Source organism: Oryctolagus cuniculus, chromosome 18 (genome assembly GCF_964237555.1).
Source record: "Oryctolagus cuniculus chromosome 18, mOryCun1.1, whole genome shotgun sequence".
Classification (NCBI taxonomy): domain Eukaryota; kingdom Metazoa; phylum Chordata; class Mammalia; order Lagomorpha; family Leporidae; genus Oryctolagus; species Oryctolagus cuniculus.
This window is the reverse complement of record NC_091449.1, coordinates 52,481,427-52,500,051: the sequence shown is the minus strand read 5'-3', so window position 1 is coordinate 52,500,051 and position 18,625 is coordinate 52,481,427. Positions and strand designations below refer to the sequence as shown.

At 48.0% G+C, this 18,625-nt stretch overlaps 1 protein-coding gene across 1 annotated transcript in view; it reads right to left on the bottom strand.

Moving 5' to 3' along the window:
• Positions 1 to 2,214: 2,214 nt before the first annotated feature.
• The window catches only part of NIP7 (nucleolar pre-rRNA processing protein NIP7), a 71,392-nt gene continuing 54,981 nt past the window's right edge, over positions 2,215 to 18,625 (bottom strand). The window contains exons 6-7 of the transcript XR_007920025.2: positions 10,184 to 10,252; positions 2,215 to 4,174 (exon numbers count right to left, since the gene is read on the bottom strand). The gene's annotated coding sequence lies outside the window, so the exon portion shown is untranslated. The remainder of the gene's footprint in view (positions 4,175 to 10,183; positions 10,253 to 18,625) is intronic.

Below are 18,625 nucleotides of genomic sequence, written 5' to 3'. Positions count from 1 at the left end.
GCACTTGGGCCAGCAGTACTTGCTTCTTCCTGTTGGCACTGTTTATGCTTGCCAGCAAACTGGTAACTGCACTGAAAACACAGCCCAGAGGGCTTATAGCTTAGGAGAAAACAAGTCACACGTGTGAGTTAGGGTGAGGGAAATGCCAGAAGAAGTAGCTAGTTCACTGAGGCTGGACAGATTACCTTTTTTTTTTTTTAATTTATTTGACAGGTAGAGTTATAGACAGTGAGAGAGAGAGAGAAAGGTCTTTCTTCAGTTGGTTCACCCCCCACCCCAAATGGCCACCACGGCCAGCGCTGCGCTGATCCGAAGCCAGGAGCCAGGTGCTTCCTCCTGGTCTCCCATGCGGGTGCAGGGGCCCAAGCACTTGGGCCATCCTCCACTGTACTCCTGGGCCACAGCAGAGAGCTGGACTGGAAGAGGAGCAACCGGGACTAGAACCAGCACCCATATGGGATGCCAGTGCCGCAGGCGGAAGATTAACCAAGTGAGCCACGGTGCTGGCCCCTGGACAGATTATCTTAAAATTCAAGCATCCACTTAAAAAATACTTATCTTACTTATTAGAAGAGCAGAGTGACGGGGGGGGGGGGGGGGGATGGGGGAGATACAGAGGTATCTCCCATGTATTGGCTCACTCCACAAATGGCTGCAACAGCCAGAGCTGGGGCAGGCTGAAGCTAGGAGCCAGGAATTCCATCTGGGTCTCCTGCATGGGTGGCAGGGGCCCAAGCAACTGAGCCATCTTCTGCTGCTTTAGCAAACATATTAGCAGGGAACTGGACCAGAAGTGGAGTGGCCAGGACTTGAACAGGTGCACATATGGGATGCCAGCACCCCAGGTGGCAGCCTAATCCTCTTTTTTCTTTGTATATAATAGATAAGAATTGGAGCTGGGAAGAAGAGGATGTTTAAGCAAGTTAATTGACAAAAGGCTCTAGGACTTGATGTAGGGTAGTACAGAAAAATCTATGGGGTGATAGCATCTAAAATTGTATTAAGCGTTTCCTCCGGGCTATAAGTTGTACTAAGCAGTGTACATGTATTAGAGTAACTCTAAGCGATAATTGTTATTGTCATCCCCAAATTACAAATGGTAAAACCACCACTGAGAAGTGTTAGGAACTTGCCCAAGGGTCCCACTCTTGGTGGAGCCAGGAGCTGACATCAGGGCTCTTTGAACCCTGCACTTCCTAATCACTGTGCCCTTCCTCTCCACTTAGACATAGGTTTGAATCTAGCTGTCACTTACTGGTTGAGTGACTGTGAGCAAGTCAGCTTCTTTGAGCCTTACGTGGAAAATTCACACTTGGGAGGCTTGGCATCTGGTGCAGTGGTTAAAATACCACTGGGACGTCCACATCTCATAGCAGAGTGCCTGGTTCCGGGCCCGGATCTTCCACTTCCAATCCAGTTTCCTGCACACCCTGGGAGGCAGCAAGTGATGGCTCAAGTACTTGGGTCCCTGCCACCCATGTTCTGGGCTCCTGGCTTCAACCTGGGCCAGCCCAGGCTGTTGCAGGCATGTGGGGAGTAAACCAGCTGAAGGGAAATCTCTCTGTGTCTCTCTGTTGCTCTGCCCGTGTCTCTGTGCCTTTCAAATCTAATGAAAAGAGATAAATTCACACTCAGGGATTCACTGAATAACTTTTAGTTTCTATTTCAATACTACAGTTTCAAAGATTTCAAAAAATCTCCAGTGTCCCAAACTGAGACTCGTATTCCTGGCCTGAGCTGTTTTCCCTGGAGACCCTATAGATCGGTTTTCCCTTGGGTTTAGGATCAAAGGGCTCCTTCAGGTTCAGCATTTCTTTGAAACGGATTCAAAGGCAGGGGAAGCTGGAGAGCCTTCAACCTCAGCGTCGTGAATCAGCACCCCAGGAGCACAGGTGGCAAGTCCTGACCCATCCTTTCACTGTCTGATAAGCCCAAAGGTCACAGCAAGGAACTTGAACCCACTTCGCCTTCTTCCTGCCACTTCTGTGAGCTTTCTGATAAGGTGCCCTAAGTCACTGTTTTTCTGTCCCTGCACACGAAGTCCCCAGGGCGGGCACTCTGCTTCCAGCTCCCCAGCTGCTTCCAGCTCCCCCTCTGCCCACAGCCCTTGACTGCTGCATTCCAGCAAATTAGCCATGTGACTGAAGAGTATTTTTAACTTCAATAGGGCAGCTCCCTCTCTTTTAATGTATCATGCTTGGCCCACATTCCCTTGGTGAAAAGGGCACCAGTCGGCTACTTCTGAGAACTTTTAATTACTCCAATTGTTTGCAAAGCTCTCTTAGAAGCTCGGAAAAAAAAAAAAAACAGTCTTTCTCCTTCTCACTCAGACCCCCTTCTTTCCCAGTTTATTTGCTATTTAGTGGACGTGGAGGCTGAGTCCTAGCTGGGAACTCGCCATGTGTTCCCAGGTCCCCTCTAGCCCTTGCCACTGTTCCCTGCAGAAGGGTTTTTTCAAATAAAAATCCAGGGAGGGGGAGGGGGAAGAGAGAGGGGGTCCTGAGTGAGAGACTCCGACTCTGTCACACACGGATCCCCAGCAGGGAGCAGGACTGAGGTAGCCAGAGGCTCCAGCAGCACAGAGAACTAAGCACTTCCTTGGCCCTGGGATTCTCCAGGAGGGTCCCTGTGGCTGAGCTTGACATGGAGGCTGAGCCTTCTACCTCCCAGGCAATGACACGGAACAAGCGTCTCAGTAACCACTCAGGGACCTGGGGCTGTTCTCCATTAGCTGTGAATTTTCTCGATCCCAGAACTTCTTTAATCTCAGGAGGCTGTGTGGCGAAGGTGGCTACAAATGATTGGGATTTTGTCACCCTCCACCACCTAGAAGGGAGAACTAAAGTCACATGTAAGTTTGAGTCCTAGGGCAGGTACTTCATGCGGTAGTGAAGATTCCATGTGGGATGTCCTCATCTTCTGTCAGAGGGTCTGGGTTGGAGCCCTGGCTCTGCACCAGATGCCAGCTGCCTGATAAAACACATACTGGAAAGGCTCAAGAACTTGGGTCCCTGCCACCACATGGGAGCTCAACACTGAGTTCTGGACTCCTGGCTTCAGTCTGGCCCAGCCTTGACTGCTGCAGGTGTTTAGGGAGTGATCCAGACAAGAAATCCATCTCTGTCTTTCTACCTTTCAAATTAAAAAAAAATTAAAATTTTTAAAATAATAATCCTGAATCCTCCCAAAATTGAGAAACAAGCAATTTCTATGACTGAACTTTGCAAAGAAATTCATACAGATTATAACAGTATGTATATTAACCCAGCCATTTTGTGCACAACATGTGCTTTGACACACAGTTGTAAGAAGACAATTTGTGTGTGTGTGTGTGTGTGAGAGAGAGAGAGAGAGAGAGAGAAGGAATTGGTGAGTGGCTGTGGTTGTGTTGGTGAGAACAGGATGTGTAAAGGCTATTGGGTGTGAAAAGCACAGTGTGTTTGCAGAACTGGAAAAGGCCGTTGTGACTGAAGCCTTATGATCTCAGAGCTCAGCTCTTACAAGTCAGAGTATACTTTACATTTTAAAAGTCTACATTCACAGTGTTGGGGTACTGCTGGTTAAGCTGTTGCCTACGATGCTGGCATCCCATATGGGTGCCAGTTTGAGTCCTGGTTGCTCCACTTCAGATCCAACTCCCTGTTATGCTTGGAAAAGCAGCAGAAGATGGCCCAAGTCCTTGAGCCCCTGCAACCACATGAGAGACACAAGTGGACTTCTGGGTTCCTGGCTTTGGCCTAGCTGTGCCCCAGTCTTTGTGATCAGTTGAGGAGTGAATCAGAGGATTGAAGATCTCTCTCTCTCTCTCTCTCTCTTTCAAATAAATAAATAAATGTTTAAAATAAATACAAGTCTACATTTTAGTGTTTGTATCAATGAGTTTTGACAAGTAAGTACAAACATTCTCACAACCACCACTGAATTCAAGATGGAACTTTCTGGTCTCCTCAGAAAGTCCCCTGCTGCCCCCTTCCAGCCAATGCTCCCTCACACCAGGCCCCCACAGTTCTCATTCCTATCACCGTGTTTGCACCTTGCTTGTTCCTGACTTGGCACCTTGTACATGCAGCCGCGGCGTGCTGTGTACTCTTGTGTCTGGCTTCCTTTTTTCAGCAATTATATTTCCCAGATTCATCTGTGTTGCTTCAACAGTTCCAACCTATGTGGTGTTTTTCTGTTGAGATTTGCGAGAATAAGCAGAGTTGGTAAGTTCAGGACTAGCCAGAACAATTTCATTAGTGACAGACTTCCCTACGCTGGACTGAAGTCAATGGCCATAGGCCCCACGAAAGCTAATTAGACAATGCAAGGTGCTTTTGATTAATAAGAAGTTGACAAAACATACCTCCCCTTTGAGCCAGCTATTCTGCACTGTTTATCTTACAGGCAGATATACTCACATATCTGGGATGTAATATTTGTTCAGGGACACAAATGGCAGCAGTATTCGTTATAGCCACAGATTAAAAACCAATTAATTCCATTATGGGGGTGTGATTAAGTAAATCATAACGAACACACACAATGGAGTATCATATAGTCATGAAAGAATGAGGAGGTTGCTTATGGACTGAAATGATATGATCAAGATGAAAAAAGCAACAAGCAGAAAAGTGTGTGTTCATTCACTCACTCAACAAACATTTCTTGAGCAACTCTTGTGTGCCAGGCACAGCTCTGTGTGCTTAGGATACAACATTATACAAACAAAAGCCCTTCTCTCCTGGAGTGTCCATTCTAGTGGTGGGGTGGGAGAAGAAGCAAAAAGAGAAACATATTTGTAGAGTGTGCTACGATTAGTGCGAAATAAAAGAACAAAAAGAAGGAGGAACATATAAGTGTGTTGTTTTAGCTGTGCCTCACTTATCTCAGAGAGATACGCTGGAGATGGGGAAGACTAGGGCAGGGGACTGCACACGTGGGGAAAACATTTCGCTCTGCTCTTCTTATCTCCTAATTTTCAAGTTAGGCGAAAGCAAGGCCTAGTCCAGAACTGGTGGATGTCGTTATATTTTTGTTGGAGTTGGAAGAAGCTCTTGGCAGTATTTCCAGGCACCTGGGCCCTTGAGTGGAGGGAAACGCCCCACCTTTCTTGAACCTGGACAGGAAGACAGGGCTAACTCCCGGCTGTCACTCACTGCCGTCTGGAACCAAAGACACAGCATCACCCAGTAAGATAAAAGAGGCACCAGGAAGACAGAGGAAATAAAGTCGGTCTTGAGTCACATATGTATCAAGGGTATTTATAAAAGCCTTAGACAGCTCCTTCCTAAATTTGAATTCATGTCAAAAGAGAATCATTTCAGGAAGTGTGAGTTCCTCTCTTCAAACCGTTTTAGACAATCCCATTCTGGCATGACTCACGCAGAGCCAAGCTCACTTGTAGAGAACATCTGTGTAGGGCGACATGGGGGATAGCATAAAAAGGCCATCTGAAATTGAACTTGGACACCTCTTGTCTTTTTTTCACCAGCTTCCTTTGAGTTGCCCATTTGCTAGATTGTACAAAAAGAAAGGGCTAGGGGCCGGCACTGTGGCATAGAGGGTAAAACCGTTGCTTGTGTTGCTGGCATCCCATATGGGCGCTGGTTCGAGTCCTGGCTGCTCCACTTCCCATCCAGCTCTGCTATGGCCTGGGAAAGCTGTAGAAGTCAGCCCAAGTCCTTGGGCCACTGCACCAGCATGGGAAGACCCAGAGGAAGCTCCTGGCTCCTGGCTTCTGATCGGCCCAGCTCCACAACAGCCATCTGGGGAGTGAATCAGAGGATGGAAGACCTCTCTCTCTGCCCCTCTTTAACTCTCTGCCTTTCAAATAAATAATCTTTTAAAAAAGAAAAAGAAGAAGGAAGGTCTGTGAAACCTTTAGGATATATGATCTGGGTTTATTCACATCACATGTGAAAGTGGCATATGAAAGAGGGGCCTGATTGAAATCTGCACTGTTTGTGTTCCAGAAGGTTCCCAGAGCTGTTGAATGATGGCTCTATGATTACTGTCTCCTTGCAGCCTCTAGTTAATCAAAATAGGGTGGAAAAAGTTTGAATGACAAGTTTATAATTGTTCATCTTGTTTTACAATTAATACTTCCTTTAAGATCTCACCATTATTTTTCTTACATTTTTATCAACTTTTCAATTATTAGTTGGACAGAAATACATTCTTCTTTGAAAAAATTAGAAATATTGCAGCAAAAGTTGTGATTCTCCTTAAAATTGTATTTGTCTTTGAAAAGTAGAGCAACAGAGCCAGAGACAGACACACATACGTCTTCTATCCTACTTGGGATCCACTCCCCAAATTCCCACAACAGCCAGGGCTGGGCCAGACTAAAGCCAGGAGCCAGAAATTCCATTCAAGTCTCCCACATGGATGGCAGGGACGCCAATTATTTGAGCCATCATTTCTTGCCTCCCAGGGTGCACATTAGCAGGAAAGTGGGTAAGAAGTAGAACTGGGACTCAAATCTAAGCACTCCGATCTGGGATGGGGAAGTCCCAGTGGCATCTGAACACTGCACCAAACACCAGCCCCTGTGATTCTTTTTTTTTTTTCTTCTTTTTTTTAAAGATTTATTTTATTTATTTAAAAGGCAGAGTTACAGAGAAAGAGAGAGAGAAAGAGAGAGAGAGAGAAAGAGAATCTTCTATCCACTGGTTCATTCCCCAAATGGCTGCGATGATCAGGGATGGGCCAGGCTGAAGCCAGGAGCCGGGAGCTTCCTCCAGCTCTCCCACGTGTCCCAGGGGCCCCGGGACTTAAGTCATCTTCTGCTGGCTTCCCAGGCACATTAGCAGGGAGCTGGATCAGAAGTGGAGCAGCCGGGACTTGAACCAGAGGCCATATGGGATACTGGCATCGTAAGCAGCGGCTTAACCCATTATGCCACAATGCTGGCCCCATCTGTGATTCTCTTTAATCAGTTTTCACAATGTCATCACCTTTTTCCCTTTCCCAAAGAAAATCACTTCTAGGAGTTCTGAGGCTATACTTCTTGATTTTTCTTTATAATTTTACATAAATATAAATATATTCATAGAAAATATATAGGATTCCTACATGCAAGAGTTTTAAATAGCAAATTATACTGTGTAAATTATTCTGCAGTTTTTTTTTTCACTCAATGCTATAACACTGAAAACTTTATGTGGTTATTACAGATCTCATTCTTGTTAACGTTTTTAGCTCTTACGTGATATCCCACTGGGCTTGGATATTTCTCTTTTCATGGATATTCAGATGAATTCTAAGTTTTCCCTACTGCAAATGATGCTTCAGTAAATGGTCTTGACCACTATGCCAAATACCCGCCCCCTTTTGCCCATTTTTAAATTAAAGTGTTGGCCTTGGCCGGTGCCGCGGCTCACTAGGCTAATCCTCCGTCTTGCGGCACCGGCACACCGGGTTCTAGTCCTGGTTGGGGCGCCAAATTCTGTCCTGGTTGCCCCTCTTCCAGGCCAGCTCTCTGCTGTGGCCAGGGAGTGCAGTGGAGGATGGCCCAAGTGGTTGGGCCCTGCACCCCATGGGAGACCAGGAGAAGTACCTGGCTCCTGCCATGGGATCAGCATGGTGTGCCGGCCGCAGCGGCCATTGGAGGGTGAACCAACGGCAAAGGAAGACCTTTCTCTCTCTCTCTCACTGTCCACTCTGCCTGTCAAAAAAAAAAAAAATTTAAAGTGTTAATTTTCTTTATTTTTTTAAAGATTTATTTATTTATTTGAAAGTCAGAGTTACACAGAAGAGAGGCAGAGAGAGAGAGAGAGAGGTCTTCCATCTGCTGGTTCACTCCCCAGTTGGCTGCGCTGCTCTGAAGCCAGGAGCCAGGAGCTTCCTCCCGGTCTCTCATGCAGGTGCAGGGGCCCAAGGACTTGGGCCATCTACTGCTTTCCCAGGCCATAGCAGAGAGCTGGATGGGAAGAGGAGCAGCCAGGACTAGAATTGGCGCCTCAGGCCAGGGTGTTAACCCACTGCTCTGCAGTGCTGCCAGCCCCAAAGTGTTAATTTTCTTATGGTTGAATGTTAAGAGTTATCTTTATATTTTAGATAACATTCCTTTATCAGATATATGTTTTACATATATTTTCCCTCAGTCTATATATTGTCTTCTTGTTCTCTTGGCTGTCTCTTGCAGAGCATAAATCTTTGATTTTGGGACTGGTGCTGTGGCACAGAAGTTTAAGCTTCCACCTGCAGTGTAATCATCCTATAGAGGTGCCGGTTCGAGTTCTAGCTGCTCCACTTCTGATCCAGCTCCCTGCTAATGGCCTGGGAAAAGCAGCAAAAGATGACCTAAGTGCCTGGGCCCCTGCATCCATGTGGGAGAGCCTGGAGGCTCTTGGCTCCTGGCTTCCTCCTGGCCCAGCCCCAACATTTGCAGCCATTTGGGGAGTGAACCAGCAGATGGAAGATTTCTCTCTCTCCCTCTCTTTTTCTCTCTGTATCTCTGCCTTTCAAATAAATAAATAAATAAAATCTCTTAAAAATAATAGTTAATTTTAGGGCCGGCGCCGCGGCTCACTAGGCTAATCCTCCGCCTAGCGGCGCCGGCACACCGGGTTCTAGTCCCGGTCGGGGCGCCAGATTCTGTCCCGGTTGCCCCTCTTCCAGGCCAGCCCTCTGCTGTGGCCCGGGAGTGCAGTGGAGGATGGCCCAGGCGCTTGGGCCCTGCACCCCATGGGAGACCAGGAAAAGCACCTGGCTCCTGGCTCCTGCCATCGGATCGGTGCGGTGCGCCGGCCGCAGCGCGCTGGCCGCGGGGGCCATTGGAGGGTGAACCAACGGCAAAGGAAGACCTTTCTCTCTGTCTCTCTGTCTCTCTCTCTCACTGTCCACTCTGCCTGTCAAAAAAATTAAAAAAAAAAAAAACTTAAAAATAATAGTTAATTTTAATGGAATCCAGCTTACCAATTACAGATGCATCTTGATTTAAAGAAGGACTATAAACTGAAAAATTCACCATCCATTGAAAGTGACAGAATTCATTTACTAGGGTTGGTGTTGTGGCATAGTGGGTTAAGCTGCTGCCTGCAATGCTGGCATCCCATATGGGTACCATTTCGTGACTCAATTACTCTGCTTCCGATCCAGCTCCTTGCTAATGGCCTGGGAAAGCAGCAGAAGATATGGCCCCTACACCCATGTGGAAGACCTAGAAAAAGCTCCTGGCTTTGGCCTAGTCCAGCTCTGGCTGTTGGAGCCACTTGAGGAGTATACCAGCAAATGGAAGATCTCTCTCTCCCCCGCCTTTTTCTCTCTGTCTGAAAATCTACCTTTCAAATAAATAAATAAATCTTTTTAAAAAATGCATTTAATGCACTTCACCTATTGGATATCATCACTTAGCAACCAGCACCATGTGGAGTGTTTATTCCCCCTGTGATCACACACCCAAGGGTAGCCATGCTCATGGCTGCCACCCAGCTTCACAAGACCACACCATTATCACTAACCCAGGGAAAGATCAAAATTCAAAGTGCGTTTCTACTGCATGCATATGGCCTCTACATCATGGTAAACTCAAAAACATCAATGCCACCTGCAATACCTGCACCCCATATGAGCTCTGGTTCAAGTCCCGGCTTCTGGGCTTCCGATCCAGCTCCTTACTAATGTGCCTGGGAAAGTAGCAGAGGATGGACCGAGTATTTGGGGCACATCCACCCATATGGGAGACCTGGATGGAGTTCCAGGCTCCTGGCTTCAGCCTTGAGCAGCCCTGCCTATTGTGACCATTTGGTGAGTGAACCAGGGGCTGGAAACTCTGTGTGTCTCTCCTCCCCACCACCTCCTCTCTTCTTCTGTAACTCTACCTTCCAAATAAATAAACTTTAAAAAAAAATTCATAAATTGAGCACGGGCATTGTGGCACAGTAGATAGGGTTGCCACTTGGGACAACCGCATCCCATATCAGAGTGCCTGGTTTCAAGTCCCGCCTCCACTCCAATCCAGCTTCCTCCTACTGTGCACCATGGGAGGCAGCAGATGATGCCCAAGTACCCAGGTGGAGACCTGCATGGACTTGCTGGCTCTGATGTGATCAGCCCCAATTCTTGTGGGCCTTTGGGGAGTGAACCAGTAGATGGGAATTTTCTCTTTACTTGTCTCCTTCTCTCTCTTTTAAACTTAAAATCATAGGTTGAACCATCATAAGTTGGGGACCATTTGTATTTCTTTCATGGATCTTACCTTTTAGTGTTGTCTCTAAAAAGTCATTGCCATGTCCAAAGATGTCTAGGTTGTCTCCTGTGTTATCATCTAAGAGATTAATAAAAAAATTTTAAAAAGATTTATTTATTTATTTGAAAATCAAGAGTAACACAAAGAGAGAAGGAGAGGCAGAGAGAGAGAGAGAGAGAGAGAGAGAGAGAGAGAGGTCTTCCAACCACTGGTTCACTCCCCAATTGGGCACAACAGCAGGAACTGTACTGATCCGAAGCCAGGAGGGTACAGGGGCTCAAGGACTTGGACCATCTTCCACTGCTTCCCAGGCCATAGCAGAGAGCTGGATTGGAAGTAGAGCAGCCGGGACTGGAACCGGCATCCTTATGGGATGACGGCACTTTATGCAGCGGCTTTACCCAATAAGCCACAGTGCTGGCCTGAACAAAATTTATTTATTTATTTGAAAGTCAGAGTTACAGAGAGAGAGATAGAAAGTGGAGAGAGATCTTCCTCTACTGGTTCACTCCCCCAGAGGAATTAGAAGTGGAGCAGCCAGGACTTGAACCAACACCCATATGGGAAGCTGGCACTGCAGGCAGAAGCTTAATCTAACCACAGTACCCGCCCCTAGAACGGGTTTTGAGTGAGCCAACTGTACAGCATCTACCTGAAGTTGCCAGGGGCCAAGTCCTGTGGTCAGCGAAAAGAGCTCCTTTTTTTTTTTTGACAGGCAGAGTGGATAGTGAGAGAGAGAGACAGAGAGAAAGGTCTTCCTTCCATTGGTTCACTCTCCAATGGCTGCCATGGCCAGTGCACCGCGGCCAGTGCGCTGCAGCCGGTGCACCGCGCTGATCCGATGGCAGGAGCCAGGTGCCTCTCCTGGTCTCCCATGGGGTGCAGGGCCCAAGCACCTGGGCCATCCTCCACTGCACTCCCTGGCCACAGCAGAGAGCTGGCCTGGAAGAGGAGCAACCGGGACAGAATCCCGAGCCCCGACCCAGTACTAGAACCCGGTGTGCCGGCGCCGCAAGGGGGAGGATTAGCCTAGTGAGCCGCAGCACCGGCCAAGAGCGCCTTCTGTCCTGACTTGGAGAAAAGGAATGCAAACAGGAGAAGGGACAGCTGCCCGGAGACGCTGGGGCGGAGGACAACCATCCACGAGGGTAGAGCACCCGTCCCAAGGTGACGAGGGACAGCCGGAAGGAAGCTGAGAACCCCCGCCCTCTCCACAAACCCCTGCTGCCCTCGCTGGGAAGGACCCCAAGCTACACACACAACAAAGGGCCTTAGGGACACGTCCCTGGCTGCCTTCCCACAACCCACTCGTGTCTGTGTCAGAGCACACAGCACAAACACAGAAATCCGAGCAGGGAGAGGTTCCAGAAGGCGCTGAGTTTTCAGCTGCCTACAAAAGAGAGGCGCAGTGTTGGCTTAGAGATGGGGGTGAACAGGCAGAGGGTTTCAGATGAAAGAATTCACACGCTCTCCAGCCAAGACTCAGAAGCTAAAAGGGGCAGCCACCGTAGCATATCAAAGCAGTGTCCTTGACTGGCCATGGAGGAGGTGAGTCAGTGTTTGAGAGAAAACAATAAATAAACCGGTGGAGAAGGGAACCGGCTGCAGGATGCGATCATGTGAAACCCTTCCTGTCTTTCTGGTTTTATGAAAATATTAGCAAAGTGTGTGCTGAAATTCAACATGGAGTAGCATGAAGATCTCGGACAGCAGGCACTGGAAATTTTCTGACAGATGCTCCCGGCGATTCTCGCACCTGCCTGGATTTGCTTGTCCTGAAGTCCGTCCCCGGGCTCCTGTCTCTGCGCCTGGGATCCAGCTCAGGCCAGGGGCAGCTTGGGGGCAGCTTGGGGGCAGGGAGCACTGTAGCAACATCCTTGTTTCTTGGAGGATCAAAAGATAACTGGGTCAGAGGAAGAAGAAATCTCAAGGGAAGGGCTCTTTTTGTCCTGGGAGATGCCTAAGAGTTTGCTAAAAGGGAGCCTAGGTCCCAGGCACGTGGTTGTAGGCGTGGATTCTTATTTTCCGTCTCCTGAAGCTTCACTACCCAAGTTCATGGGCTGACATTTTGGAAAGTCTTCCTACCTGCCAGATTCTGCGTTAAGCGAGTTAATAACGCATTACATCACTGAACCCTCACAGCATTCACCTGTTAGAGGAAACTGAGGCTTCGAGGACCCAGAGCTGAGGGGACTTAACCGCCCAGTTCCCTCATCTGGGTTTTCTTATTTATTTATTTATTTTTACATCTTACGTTTGTTCGTGTGTTGGTTCCTCACTCCCTAGAAAAAAAAATAAAATAAAAACAAAAGTTTCTTCAGTATATGAGCAAGTCTAATTCATCTTAGGACACCCCTACCCCAAGCACCTGGTGGAGCTTTGCAGTATAAGAGCCATTTGCTTTATGTCGGAAGTACTTCCAAAAGTTCGCAGGAAAAACAGAATTAAAAGCATGCGGATATTTGGGTGCAAAATTTTTTTTCATAATATGTGAAAATGCATTTTATGAAAAAGCTATACATGGATTTCAAACTTTTTTGCATCAAAATTCACACTTTAAAAAAAATATTTATTTATTTTCAAACTCAAAGTTACAGAAAGAGAGAGAGACAGAGACATCTTCCAACTGCTGGTTCACTCTTCAGATGGTCACAATGGCCAGTGCTGGGCCAGGCTGAAATCAGGAGCCAGGAGCTTCTTCCAGGTCTCTCATGTAGGTGGCAGAGGCCCAGGGACTTAGGCCATCACCTGCTGCTTTCCCAGGCCATTATCAGGGAGCTGGATCAGAAGTGGAGCAGCTGGGACACGAACCTGGAGCCATAAGGGATGCCAGCATTGCAGGGAGTGGTTTCACCCACTTCCCCGCTACCCCAGTCCCCAGACTCATACTTCTAATTCCTTTTTCTATGAACTTCTTGAAGGAGTCTTGTACTTTCCACTCAACTACCTTTGCAGATGTTCACAGCTTCAGAAAAGCACGTGAATTAAGTGAGTCTTCCCCCTTCATGGGGTGCCACGGTCAAGCCTGAGAGTCTTGGAGCCAGATTCCAGCTTCCTGTTAGTGCGCACACCCGGAGGCAGCAGGGTCAGCTCAAGCTGTTGAGTTTCTGCCACCTGTGGGGGGGACCCAGAATGAGTTCCTGACTCCCTGCTTTAGCCTGGTCCAGCCCTGGTTGTTGTGGGCATTTGGTGTAAACCAGCAGATGGGAGATCTCCCCTTGCCCCATCTCTCTGCCTCTCAAATAAAATGAACAAATATACGTAAAAGGTCGTCTGTAAAAGCAGCACTCTCGCCGGTGCCGTGGCTCACTAGGCTAATCCTCCGCCTAGCGGCACCGGCACACCAGCTTCTAGTCCCGGTTGGGGCGCCGGATTCTGTCCCGGCTGCCCCTCTTCCAGGCCAGCTCTCTGCTGTGGCCAGGGAGTACAGTGGAGGATGGCCCAAGTGCTTGGGCCCTGCACCCCATGGGAGACCAGGAAAAGCACCTGGCTCCTGGCTCCTGCCATTGGATCAGCGCGGTGCGCCGGCCGCAGCGCGCCGGCCACGGCGGCCATTGGAGGGTGAACCAACGGCAAAGGAAGACCTTTCTGTCTGTCTCTCTCTCTCACTGTCCACTCTGCCTGTCAAAAAAATAAAAATAAAAAAAATAAAGCAGCACTCTCGTAGAGGGCATCAAGGACAGCTCGGAGGGGGTCTGTGACTCGGGTGCTTAAATATGTGCAGGTACGGTCCAGCTCATGCAAGCGGGAGAGATGCGTGCCTCCTCGGAAGAGCCCAGCTTCTCGCCGGAGCAGGCAGAGCCCTCCGACCCTGCCAGGCCCCTCCTGTTGGGGAGGACCAAGCAGCAAGAACAGAGACTTGCTGTGGTTAAAAGTTAACTTGTGTTTGTTTCTCTACAACTGGCTGCTGTTTAACTTGGCCAAGGCAGAGGAGATTGTTTTGTAAGCCCGTGTGTGGTTTCTGAACACCAGCCTGGCGACCTTTACACACACGCTGAACGTTCACAGAGTGGGAGAGCTCTTGTTCTCCCTCAGTGAGCTGAATAAATACCAACGTGCTCCCCCTCCCATCACCACCCCAAAACTATTCTTTGATCTGCACTAAAGATAAACTGGTAATAATTCATGCTGTTCAGCTAAGGGTTGTAAAGCAGATTCTTGGATAAGCCAATTAATTTTGGAGAGCACTGGGGCTTGCTTCTTCCTGATACTAATTTGGAGTCATAAAGCCTTAGTATTTTGAGACGAAAAGAGAATTTTTAAAGACGATTTCGGCAAGCCCTCTGAACTTACTGGAAATTGAGAGCTCCCGAGAGAGAAGAGGCGGTTCGGACTCAGGAGAGATGTTAATACGGAACCATCGAGAGTGTGTTTCTTACAGCAGTGCCCACAGCTTCTTACGTTAAGCTTTCTATCTCTGTTGCTTTTTGTTTCCTTTGTGATCCTGGTGATCCAAGGACAGCATTTGGGGTTGAAACTGGAAACGCATGGAAGCTAACTCTCTGTTTTGCACCGACACTGACTGACGTCAGACTTATTTCAGAATCACTGCTACCCCCTGCTGGAAGTTTAAAATCCCACAGGCTCACAAGGCTAAAGGGAATTTTTGCAATAGTTAAAAAATGTTGAAGTCGTATTTCCTTAGGTTAAAAATGTTTAAAAACATGAAAGGATATAAAGAGAAGAGCAGAGAGCAAAATCTTCCTTCCCTCAGTCCCACTTTCCAGGGCTGACTGTCCTTAACATTTTAAAAGACGTTCTGCCACAATGTTTTCTTCTAATATACTTTTTAAAAAGATGTCTGCTCTTTTCTTTTTTCTTAATTTATTTGAGAGGTAGATTTACAAACAGAGAGAGAGAGAGAGTCCTTCCATCCGCTGGTTCACTCCCCAAATGGCTGCAACAGCCAGGGCTGGGCCAGGCCAAAGCCAGGAACCAGGAGCTTCTTCCTGGTTTCCCACACGGGTGCAAGGGCCCAAGGACTTGGGCCATCTTCCACTGCTTTTCCAGGCCATAGCAGAGAGCAGGATCCGAAGAGGAGCAGCTGGGACACGAACTGACACCCATATGTGATGCTGGCACTGTAGGCGGAGGCTTAGCCTACTATCCTACAGCACTGGAACGCTACTAATATACTTGTATATGCACAAATTGTCTTCAAGAAGTTCTTAGAAAATGTGTATTAGTGAAAAACTTTTCAGATTTAAAAAAATATTTCTGCAAGAAAATAAACTTGTCCATTCTATTTTCTATGAACTTTTTGGAGATACCCTTGTAGATGTTTATGCCTGTGTATATAACTTTTAAAGCATACACAAAAAAGGACAATATTGCATACAATGTTTTGTAAGTTGTTTTCCTCTTTTGGAGCAGGTCACACTCAAAGGTTTCCTTAGTTAAAACAAACAAACAAAAGTGTTGAACATCTTTTCAAAGCAGTACACTCATACATCAACAAATCCTCCCCCCGTGTGCCTTCGGTCTGACGGACTAACAGGCAAATCTCTCTGAGAGTAGGCACTCGGCTGTTTTGCTGCTATTACACCTGATTCTGCTAATGGGATGATGCACCATAAAATGTGTTTCATGAAAGGGACATCTGCCTAGTTTCAGGTATTTCTATTTTTTTTCCATCATGGGCATAAGAAGAGATAGTTTTGGGTACTTCTGTTCCAAAACTGCTGCCCTGAGTGTGCTTGTGCCTGTACTCATAGCACAGGAGAAAGTGTAGGGTCAAATGGCATGTGAACTGTGACCACCAAGGGTGCCATGATTCCCATACCTGATGGGGCATCAAAACTGGAATTCCAGAGAGCTTAAAATACATAGGCTGAGGCCGGCACTGTGGCATAGTGGCTAAAGCCGCTGCCTGCAGTGCCAGCATCCTATATGGGCACTGGTTCGAGTACCAGCTGCTCCACTTCCAATCCAGCTCCCTGCTATGGCCCAGGAAGGCAACAGAAGATGGCCCAAGTCCTTGAGCCTCTGCACCGACATGGGAGACCTGAAGGAAGCTCCTGTCTCCTCCTGGCTTTGGACTGGCAACGCTCCAGCCATTGCAGCCATCTGGGGAATGAGCCAGCGAACGGACAACCTCTCTCTCTCTGCCTCTGCTTCTCTGTAACCCTGCCTTTCAAACAAACAAATAAATCTTTAAAAAAAAATAATACAATAAATACATAGCTACCTTTGTACACCCCTCTCCATTCTAACTCAGCAGGCGGGGGAGGGCCCAGAATCCCTTCAGTGGGAGCTCCCTCAGCAATGCAAGACCGGGCACGGCCACACCCCCTGTCCAATTCTGGCTACACGGCAGCAGATGGGAATGTGCTCCTGTAGCCTAATCTTAATGTGGTTACTCACTGGTTACTCACCTGATGGTTATCAACAGTGTCTGCTGAGTGCGAGACCCTGTGCTCTTTGTCCCAGAGGCAAGGTTGTGCTGCGGGCGTGGCAGGCATTTCACCACCCATGGGTGGCGGTGCTTCGGGTGAGTGGGTGAGTTTGATGGCAACACGTCGGCCCTGGCTGGGGTTTGGGGAGGGAGCAGAGTGTGGGTGAAACTCTGGAATCCTGCAGCACTGCAGCGGCAGGAATTTTAAAAAGGCCCAGCCCTGGACTTGGTGACAGGTTTCTGTGTCTAACCCGCGGCCAGCAACACTACTCGATCTTCCCTGCCAGCCGGCATGGGGGGCAGGGCACAGTCCTTTCCCTCTGGGCCCTTCTAAGCCACACAAACTACAAGGGGATGAAATCCACGTGGGAAATGTGCCACGGACATCTAACAGATCCCCACAGAGTTCCCCATCACTCGTGACCCACCCAAAAGCCATGTTCCCTGGACTTGTCCTCTGGCAGTCTCTGTCTCCAGGGGGTGTGCTCCCTGGCACTTGAAATTAACAGCAAAGGAAAAAAACGGCTGCTGCCACTGCTCCCCGAGGCCTCCATGTCAGAACATCCAGCTGCTTTACTGAGCCATCCCACCGGGTTCTCCCCATGGTGCAGGCAGCTCGGAGAAGCTGACAAACCATACAGAGGCCACAGGTTCTCAGGAGAGTAGCCGTCAACCTTTCTTGTTTGCACACTCTATTACTTAACAAGGTCGGAAAACTATCTCCAAAAACAGGTCCCCGCCTCTGTGGCCACATAATTTATAATAAAAGTAGGAAAAGGAGATATTTTTAATAAATGGTGTGGGAATAGATGGATACCCATATGGGGAAAAAAAAAAAAAAACACGAAACTAGATCCTATTCCATACCATTTGCAAACAACAAATTCAGGTAGAGGGGCCGGCATTGTGGTGCAGCGGGTTAAAGCCCTGGCCTGCAGCACTGGCGTCCCATATGGGCACCGGTTCGAGTCCTGGCTATTCTACTTCCAATCCAGCTCTCTGCTATGGCCTGGGAAAGTAGTAGAAGATGGCCCAAGTGCTTGGGCCCCTGCACCCGTGTGGGAGACCTGGAAGAAGCTCCTGGCTCCTGGCTTTGGATCAGCTCAGCTCTGGCCATTGCGGCCATTTGGGGAGTGAACCAGCAGATGGAAGACCTCTCTCTTTCTGGCTCTACCTCTTTCTTTCTGTAACTCTGTCTTTCAAATAAATAAAATAAATCTTAAAAAACAAAATCAGATAGAAAAAAGGTTTAAATGTGAAAGACAAAAATCAACAACTTTTTAGAACACAACGTAGAAAATACCTTCATGACTTCTGAATAGGAAAGAATTTTTTTTTATCTTTTTTTTTTTTTTTTGACAGGCAGAGTGGACAGTGAGAGAGAGAGACAGAGAGAAAGGGCTTTCTTCCGTTGGTTCACTCCCCAAATGGCTGTTACGGCTCACACTGCACCAATCTGAAGCCAGGAGCCAGGTGCTTCTCCTGGTCTCCCATGGGGTGCAGGGCCCAAGCACTTGGGCCATCCTCCACTGCACTCCTGGGCCACAGCAGAGAGCTAGACTGAAAGAAGAGCAACCGGGACAGAATCCGGCACCCCGACAGGGACTAGAACCCGGTATGCTGGTGCCGCAGGCGGAGGATTAGCCTCGTGAGCTGTGGTGCCAGCTGAATTTCTTTCTTTCTTTCTTTCTTTTTTAAAGATTTATTTATTTATTTGAAAGTCAGAGTTACAGAGAGAGAGGGAGAGACAGAGCGAGAGAGAGCTTCCATCTGCTGGTTCACTCAGCAGCTGGCTGCAGCAGGCAAGGCTGGGCCAGGCTGAAGCTAAGAGCTTCAGCCAGGTCTCCCATATGGGTGGCAGGGACTCAAACACTTGGGCCATCTTCTGCTGCTTTTCCCAAACCATTAGCAGGGAGTTGGATTGGAAATAAAGCAGCTGGGACTTGAATTGGCGCCCATTTGGGAAGCTGGCATCACAGCCAGCACTTTACCCACTATGCCATAACACGAGCCTCAGGAAATAATTTCTTAAACAAGCCTACTAATAGCAATAACTA